Genomic DNA, 10066 nt, shown 5'->3' on the forward strand with positions numbered 1-10066 from the left:
ATAACAGTAACCATTACAGGTACATATAAAGGATCCCTAGTAAGATAAAGTGCCAATTTCTCCTCAGAAAACTTGGAGGCCAGAAGGCAATGGAATGCTTAAAATTTTGAAAAAAAAAGATCTGTCAACCAGGAATACTAAACCCAGCAAAACTGTCCTTCAAGAATTAGGGCAAAATTATGATATTCTTAGATAAACAAAAGCTGGAAAAGTTTATATCCACCAGACAGGCACTACAAGAAATGCTAAAGTCAGTCCTTCAGATGGAAAAGAAAGGACACGAGAAAGTAACTTAAAACCATGCATAGAAAGAAAGATCTCCATTAAAGGTAACTGCATGGGCAAGTATAAATGCAAGCTTTAAGGTATTTTCGCTTAATAATGCTAATTGTTATGTCCTTAATGCTTTATAACAGTAAATGCATAAAAATAAGTATAGATTTCTGTTACAGGCAATATGATGTATAAAGATGTAACTGGTGATAAGAACAACATAAACGGGGAAGGGAAGAACAATACAGGTATAGAGATTTTGTGTATTACTGAAGTTAAGTCTTTAACAATTTAATCCAGGGTGTTATAAATATTAACATGTTAAATATATCATTCATGCTAACCACAAAGAAAATATCTGGAACAATACAAAGGCAATAGAGAAGAAAGTCAAAGAGGCTCACTACCAGAAAAAAAAAAAAGGCAAGAAAACACTAAGGTTGACGGTATTAGAGGAAATAAAGAACAAAGAAGGAAAATTTTAGCTGTAGATGCCTACTTTAAAAAACACCAATCTCAAATCAATAGTCTAACTACAGCTTGAGGAATTATAAAACGAGCAAACCAAAAAAAGCTGCAGAAGGAAGGAGATAACAAAGATCAGAGCAGAGATAAATAAAATAGAGAATAGAAAACAATAGAATCGGTGAAACCAGATTTTTTTTTAAAGATCAACAAAATCAACGAACCTTTAGCTAGAATGACAAAAAAAGAAGATGGAACTATCTAAAATCAGAAATGAAAGTGGAGATATTACAACCGACTGCAGAAATAAAAAGAATCATAAAAGAATGCTATGAACAATTGTATGCCAACAAATTAAAGAATTTAGATGAACTGCAAAAATTCCTAGAAACACATAAACTTCCTACATTGACTTAAGAGAAAATACCAGATCTTAATGTTGTTGTTGTTAGGTGCCGTCAGGTTGGCACCAACTCATAGCGACCCTGTGCACAACAGAACGAAACACTGCCCGGTCCTGAGCCATCCCTACAATCCTTATGCTTGAGCTCATTGTTGCAGCCACTGTGTCAATCCACCTCGTTGAGGGTCTTCCTCTTTTCCGCTGACCCTGTACTCTGCCAAGCATGATGTCCTTCTCCAGGGACTGATTCCTCCTGACAACATGTCCAAAGTATGTAAGACGCAGTCTCACCATCCTTGCTTCTAAGGAGCATTCTGGTTTTACTTCTTCTAAGACAGATGTGTTCATTCTTTTGGCAGTCCATGGTATATTCAATATTCTTCGCCAACACCACAATTCAAAGGCGTCAATTCTTCGGTCTTCCTTATTCATTCTCCAGCTTTCATATGCATATGATGCAATTGAAAATACCATGGCTTAGATCAGGCACACCTTAGTCTTCAAGGTGACAACTTTGCTTTTCGAAGAGGTCCTTTGCAGCAGATTTACCCAATGCAATGCATCTTTTGTTTTCTTGACTGCTGCTTCCATGGCTGTTGATTGTGGATCCAAGTAAAACGAAACCCTTGACAACTTCCATCTTTTCACTGTTTATCATGATGTTGCTCATTGGTCCAGTTAGGAGGATTTTTGTTTTCTTTGTGTTGAGGTGCAATCCATACTGAAGGCTGTGGTCTTTGATCTTCATTAGTAAGTGCTTCCAGTCCTCTTCACTTTCAGCAAGCAAGGTTGTGTCATCTGCATACTGCAGGTTGTTAATGAGTCTTCCTCCAATCCTGATGCCCCGTTCTTCTTCACACAGTCCAACTTCTCCTATTATTTGCTCAGCATACAGTTTGAATTGGTGTGGTGCAAGAATACAACCCTGACACACACCTTTCCTGACTTTAAACCAATCAGTATCCCCTTGTTCTGTCTGAACAACTGCCTCTTGATCTATGTAAAGGTTCCTCATGAGCACAATTAAGTGTTCTGGAATTCCCATTCTTCGCAACGTTATCCATAGTTTGTTATGATCCACACAGTCGAATGCCTTTGCATAGTCAATAAAACACAGGTAAACATCCTTCTGGTATTTTCTGCTTTCAGCCAGGATCCATCTGACATCAGCAATGATATCCTTGGTTCCACGTCCTCTTCTGAAACCGGCCTGAATTTCTGGCTGTTACCTGTCGATATACTGCTGCAGCCTTTTTTGATTGATCTTTAGCAAAATTTTGCTTGCGTGTGATATTAATGATATTGTTCTATACTTTCCATATTCGGTTGGATCACCCCTCTTGGGAATAGGCATAAATATGGATCTCTTCCAGTCAGTTGGCCAGGAAGCTGTCTTCCTATTTCTTGGCGTAGGCGAGTGAGCACCTCCAGCGCTGCATCTGTTTGTTGAAACATCTCAGTTGATATTCCATCAATTCCTGGAGCCTTGTTTTTCACCAATGCCTTCAGAGCAGCGCAGCCTTCTTCCTTTAGTACCATTGGTTCCTGATCATATGCCACCTCTTAATATGGTTGAACATTGACTAATTCTTTTTGGTATAATGACTCTGTGTACTCCTTCCATCTTCTTTTGACGCTTCCTGCGTTGTTTAATGTTTTCCCCATACAATTCTTCACTATTGCAACTCCAGGCTTGAATTTTTTCTTCAATTCTTTCAGCTTGAGAAATGCTGAAGTGTTCTTGCCTTTTGGGTTTCCATCTCTAGCTCTTTGCACAAGTCATTATAATACTCTACTTTGTCTTCTCAGGAGACCCTTTGAAATCTTCTGTTCAGTTCTCTTACTTCATCAATTCTTCCTTTTGCTTTAGCTGCTCGACATTCGAGAGCAAGTTTCAGAGTCTCCTCTGACATCCATCTTGGTATTTTCTTTCTTTCCTGTCTTTTCAGTGACCTCTTGCTTTCTTCACGTGTGATATCTTTGATGTCATTCCACAACTTGTCTCGTCTCCGGTCACTAGTGTTCAATATGTCAAATCTATTCTTGAGATGGTCTCTAAATTCAGTTGGGATGTACTGAAGGTCATATTTTGGCTCTCATGGACTTGCTGTGATTTTCTTCAGTTTCAGCTTGAACTTGCATGTGAACAATTGATGGCCTGTTTCACAGTTGGCCCCTGGCCTTGTTCTGACTGATGATATCGAGCTTTTCCATCATCTCTTTCCACAGATGTAGTCAATTTGATTTCTGTGCATTCCATCTGGCAAGGTCCATGTGTATAGTCACTGTTTATGTTGGTGAAAGAAGGTATTTGCAATGAAGATGTCATTCTTGCTAAATTCTATCATTCGATCTCCAGCATTGTTTCTATCACCAAGGCCATATTTTCCAACTACTGATCCTTCTTCTTTGTTTCCAACTTTTGCATTCCAATCGCCAGTAATTATCAATGCATCTTGATTGCATGTTTGATCAATTTCAGACTGCAGCAGCTGATAAAAATCTTCTATTTCTTCATCTTTGGCTCTAGTAGCTGATGTGTAAATTTGAATAATAGTCGTATTAACTGGTCTTCCTTGTAGGCGTATGGATATTATCCTATCACTGACAGCATTGTACTTCAGGATAGATCTTGAAACGTTCTTTTTGATGATGAATGCAACACCATTCCTCTTCAAGTTGTCATTCCCAGCATAGTAGACTATATGACTATGTGATTCAAAATGGTCAATACCAGTCCATTTCAGCTCACTAATGCCTAGGATATCAATGTTTATGCATTCCATCTCATTTTTGATGATTTCCAATTTTCCTAGATTCATATTTCATATATTCTGGGTTCCGATTATTAATGGATGTTTGCAGCTGTTTCTTCTCATTTTGAGTCATGCCACATCAGCAAATGAAGGTCCTGAAAGCTTTACTCTATCCACGTCATTAAGGTCGACTCTACTTTGAGGAGGCAGCTCTTCCTCAGTCATCTTTTGAGTGCCTTCCAACCTGGGGGGGGGCTCATCTTCCAGCACTATATCAGACAATGTTCCACTGCTATTCATAAGGTTTTCACTGGCTAATGCTTTTCAGAAGTAGACTGCTGGGTCCTTCTTCCTAGTCTGTCTTAGTCTGGAAGCTCAGCTGAAACCTGTCCTGCATAGGTGACCCTGCTGGTATCTGAATACCGGTGGCATAGCTTCCAACATCACAGCAACACGCAAGCCCCCACAGTATGACAAACTGACAGATCTTAAAAAAAAATAATAGACCCCCAATAAGTGAAGAAATTGAATCAGTCACCAAAAACCTCCCAACAAAGAGAAGTCCTGAACCAGATTGCTTTACATAGGAATTCTACCAAACATTTCTAGAAGCAGTAACCCCAATTCCTCTTAAACTTTTCCAAAAAATAGAAGAGGAGGGAATACTTTCTAACTCATTCTATGAGGCCAGCATTTCTCTAATACCAAAACCAGACAAAGACACCACAAGAAAATAAAACTACATGCAAAAATTCTTAACAAAATACTAGAAAACCAAATCCAAAAAGCTTATTTAATGGATTATATGCCATGATCAGGTGGGATTTATTCCAGGAATGCAAGGATGATTCAACAGTACAAAATAATGTAATACACCAAAGTAATAAAGGAAAAGAACCACATGATCATTTCAATCAGAACAGGAAAGGCATTTGATAAAATCCAACACATTTCATGATAAAAAACACTCTAAAACTAGGAATAGAAGGGAAATTCCTCAATCTGATAAAAGGCATTTATGAAAAGCTCAGAGCTAATGCCATCCTGTGAGAATGGCACAGGACCAGGCAGGGTTTCCTTCTGTTGTAGCCAGGGTCTCTATGAGTCGAAACTGACTTGATGGCACCTAACAGCAACATTATACTCAATGGAGAAAGACTGAGAGCAGCCCCTTAAGATGAGGAACAAGACAAGGCTGCCTACTCTCACCACTGCTATTTAATATTGTACTGTACGTTAGTCTTAACCAGAGCAATTAAGCAAGAAAAAGAAATAAAAGGTATCCAAATCTGGCAGGAAAAAGTAAAACTATCCCTCTTCACTTATTACATGATCCTATTTATTGAAAACCCCAAAGAATCCACAAGAAAACCCAAAAAAATCCATTAGAGCTAATACATGAATTCAGCAAAATGGCAGGATATAAAATCAACACACAAAAACCAGTTGGGTTTTTATACATCAGCAATGAGTAATCAAAAAGGAAATTAAGGAAACAATTCCATTTACAATAGCATCTAAAAGAATAAAATACCCAGGATAAATTTAACCAAGGAAGTGGAATTATGTATACCAATGACTATAAAACAATACTGAAAAAATTAAAGAAGACCTAAATGAATGGAAGGATATTCCATGTTCAAGGATTGGAAGACTAAATATTGTTAAGATCTCAGTACTACCTAAAGCAATCTATAGATTCAATGTAATACCCATCAAATTTCCAATAGCCTTCTTTGCAGAAATAGAAAAGCCAATCCTCAAATATATAAAAAGGGCAAGGGACCCCAAATAGCCAAGGCAATCTTGAACAGAGTAGAAAGACTCACACTTCCTGACCTCAAAACATATTATAAAGCTGTAGTAATCAAAACAGTCTGGTGGTGGTATAATGAAAGTCATAAACCAATGGAATGGAATAGAGAGTCCAGAAATAAACCTGTACCTCTTTGGTCAATTGATTTTCAACAAGGGCGCTAAGTCAATCCAATGGAGGAAAGAATAGTCTCTGTAATAAACGGTACTGGGACACCTGGATTTTCGCAAAGCAAAGGAATGAGCCCAGACCCATACCTCACATCATATATGAAAACTAACTTAGATGGCAGACCTGAATGTAAGAACTGAAACAGTAAAAGTCTTAGTAGAAAACATAAGGGTTATGCTTTGGGACCTAGTTTTTAACAATGGACTCTTAGATTTGACACCAAGAACATGAGCAACAAAAGATAAAATAGATAAATGAGGCATCATAAAAATAAAAATTTCGTTCATCAAAGGACTTTGTCATGGATTGAATTGCATCCCCCAAAAATATCTGTCAACTTGGCTAGGTCATGATTCCCTTGTATGATTGTCTACCATTTTATCTTCTGACGTGATTGCCCTATGTGTTGTAAATCCTATCACTATGATGTAATAAAATGGATTAGTGGCAGTTATATTGATGAGGTCTACAAGATTAGATGGTGTCTTAAGCCAATCTCTTTTGAGATACAAGAGAGAGAAGTGAGTAGAGAGACATAGTGAACTCATGCCACAAGGAAGACATTGCCAGGAGCAGAGTGTGTCCTTTGGACCTGGAGTTCCTGTGCTGAGATGCTCCCAGAGCAGGGAATGTCTGATGACTGGGACCTTCCTCTGGAGCTGACAGAGAGAGGGCCTTCCCTGGAGCTGGCGCCCTGAGTTTGGACTTATGACCTACTAGACTGTGGGAGAAAAATTTCTCTTTGTTGAAGCCGTCCACTTGTGGTATTTTTGTTATAGTAGCACAAGATGACTAAGACAGACTTCATCAAAAAAGTGAAGAGACAGCCTACAGATTGGGAGAAAAAATTTAAAAACAATATATCGGATAAGGGTTTAATATCCAGAATATATACGGAACTCTTATAATTAGCAAAAAAGACAGCCCAATCAAAAAATAGGCTAAGGACTTGAATAGGCATTTCACCACAGTTATAAACGGCCAACAAGCACATAAAAGCACATGCTCAACAACATTAGTCTTTAGAGAAATGCAAATCAAAACCATATTGAGATATCACTTCACACCCACTAGGATGGCTATGATGTAAAAAAAAAAAAAAGTAAACGGAAAATAACAGGTTCTGGTGGGGATGTGGAGAAATTGAAACCCACATCCATTGCTAATGAAAATGCAAAATCGCACAGCCGCTGTGGAAGCAGTTTGGTGGTTCCTCGGAAAGTTAGACGTAGAAGTACTATATGATCCAGTATTCCACTCCTGGGTATATACCCGGAAGAAGTGAAAGCAGGGACACAAACAGATACTTGCGTACCAGTGTTCATCGCAGCACTAGTCACAATAACCAAAAGCTGGCAATAATCAAAAGTTGGAAACAGCCTAAATGTCCATCAATTGGATAAACGAAAAATGTGGTACATAGGTACAATGGAATATTACTTAGCCATAAAGCAAAATGAAGCCCTGAAACGTGCTACAACATGTATGAAGCTTGCAAATATGCTGAGTGAAGTAAGCCAGTCACAAAAGGACAAACACTGTATGATCCCACTTCTATGAAATATCTAGAATAGGCACGTGTATAGAGACCAAAGCTTATTAGTGATTACCAGTGGTGGGCAGGAGGAAGGGGAAAGGGAACTCAATGCTTAGGGACACTGAAAGCTTTTGTTAAAGGTGATGGAAAAATTAGGGCTGAACAACGTGAACAGAATGTCACTAAACTGTACATGTGAAGAGTGTTTGAAATGGCAAATATTTCGTTACACGTATACCATAACAGGAGCCCTGGTGGCACTGTGGCTAAGAGCTCTAACCAAGAGGTCAGCAGTTCTAATCCACCAGTCGCTCCTTGGAAACCCTATGGGGCAGTTCTACTCTGTCCTATAGGGTTGCTATGAGTCAGAACTTACTCGACGGCAATGGGTTTGGCTTTTTTGGGTTTTACCAAGTAAGAGAGAGAGAATATTGAGCACTTGTGTGTTAGCTTTCACCCCTGTCACCACTTAAACATACCAAACTTTTTTTTTTCCTTCCCCATTACTCACTTGTTAACAGGGAAGGAAAAAAGCCTCTATGTTAAAAGTCCTATTTTCTAATTGTTTTTGTTGGTAGGTGCCATGAAGTTGGTTCAGACTCATAGCGACCCTATGTACAACAGAACAAAATACTGCCTGGACCTGTGCCATCCTCACAGCTATGTTTGAGCCCATTATTGCAGCCACTGTGTCAGTCCATCTCATTGAGGGTCTTCCTCTTTTTTCACTGACCCTCTGCTTTACCAAGCATGATGTCCTTCTCCAGGGAGTAGTCCCTCCTGATAATATGTCCAAAGTACATGAAACGAAGTATTGTCATCCTCCCTTCTAAGGAGCATTCTGGCTGTACTTCTTCCAAGACAGATTTGTTCCTTCTTCTGGCAGTCCATGGTATATTCAATACTCTTTGCCAACACCATAATTCAACTGCATCAATTCTTCTTCAGTCTTCCTTATTCATTAATGGTCCAGATTTCGCATGCATATGAGGGGATTGAAAATAGCATGGCTTGGATCAGGTGCACCTTAGTCCTCAAAGTGACATCTTAGCTTTTTTACACTTTAAAGAGGTCTTTTGCTGCAGATTTACCCAATGCAATACGTCGTTTTATTTCTTGACTGCTGCTTCCATGGCCATTGATTGTGGATCCACTAAAGTGAAATCCATGACAACATATGTAAATAATAATAGGAAAAAGCTAATTAGTCAGTAGGAAAAAGCTAATTAGTCAGTAGAAAAAAGACAAAGGTGTTTTCTTTCAAGTGAATGAAAACCCAAGGGAGTCGACTATGTAACAAATATAAAGTAACTTACATTTTTGGACCTTTAAGTAAATAACTTTTGAAGCATTACTTTAGAACCAAGGTACTGGAATATCCAAAACAACTCAATTTATGTCCTGAAATGCCTGACTCATAGGTTGATAGTAATTCTTTATCCAACCAAATATAGTTGATTAACATGTAGAATGTCCTCTTTGTATTTGAGAGGTACTTCTTTTTTTTCCGTTTTTCAGGGGAGTTTTGCAGTTTGATTGTACTATTTTCAAAGTTAACTTCTCATGTGGTTTAATTTAAAAGGCACAAGGATCCAGGTTACTAGAAAAACATCGAGATGTCCCATGTCTCTCCTGTGCTCTGGATTCCATCCCTTCCTGTTTTCTGAGGGTTCCCATTAAAACTCCCTTGAAGGAGTTTTATCTGCAAACACTCTGTCAATACTGGCTTTCTCCCGTTATTATTTACACACGTTCTAGACTTTTTCATTTTTAAGAAACCTCTCATTCCCCATCTCTATCATATTTCTGTCCTCCCCTTCTCAGAGAAAGGACTTGAAAAGATTGACCACAGCTGCTATGCCCAGTTTCTTGACACCAATTCAATTCTTTCCAGTTAATTCAACTAGTGTTTGTTCCCCTAAGGACTTGAATAACCTCCTTGTTACTAAATCCAGTGGATATTTTTAAGTCTTCTCTCCAGTGCTGAGCCACCATATTCTTCAGATTTTCTTCCCACCTCTGACCACTTCTTTTCAGGTTTCTTTTCAACTATACTCCTGTAGCTTCTCCCAATTTCCACATTCTCTCTCATCTCAGGACCTTTGTAGATGACATTTCCTCCTGCCTGTAGGATAATCCCCCACCCCTTTCCTCTTCTTCCTCCAGGTCTCAGCAAATTTATAATTTTTTCCAAGAATCCTTTTCTAATTACTCCCCTACCAAGACTGGTTTGATGGCCCTACCACTTTGTTTTAGCACTCAACGTACTGTACTAGAGTTGCTGATTGTTTGTATCTTTCACTAGGGTGAAAGCAGAGACAGTGGTAACCCCGGCATATGTCACAGAAACTATAATAGACATGCAATAAGTATTTGTTGAATGGTTGAACAAAATTTAAATAAACTTATATGCAGTATGACTTTTTCTAATCTTAAGGATATTTAGAAATTAAAAAAGAACATAAGAATAAAAAGTCTCATTACTATCCAATTCCATTTACCCAGACTTTGTTTTTCATTTCCTTAACTATCAGATTAAAAAAACAACACGAAATAAAAATTTAATTTTTTCACTAATTACCTAAGATGCAGTTTTAAACAGGAGGCGAATAGACTATATTTTCACCGTAATCCCTTCCAATTCT

This window comes from Loxodonta africana, chromosome 3, assembly GCF_030014295.1.
Source record: "Loxodonta africana isolate mLoxAfr1 chromosome 3, mLoxAfr1.hap2, whole genome shotgun sequence".
Classification (NCBI taxonomy): domain Eukaryota; kingdom Metazoa; phylum Chordata; class Mammalia; order Proboscidea; family Elephantidae; genus Loxodonta; species Loxodonta africana.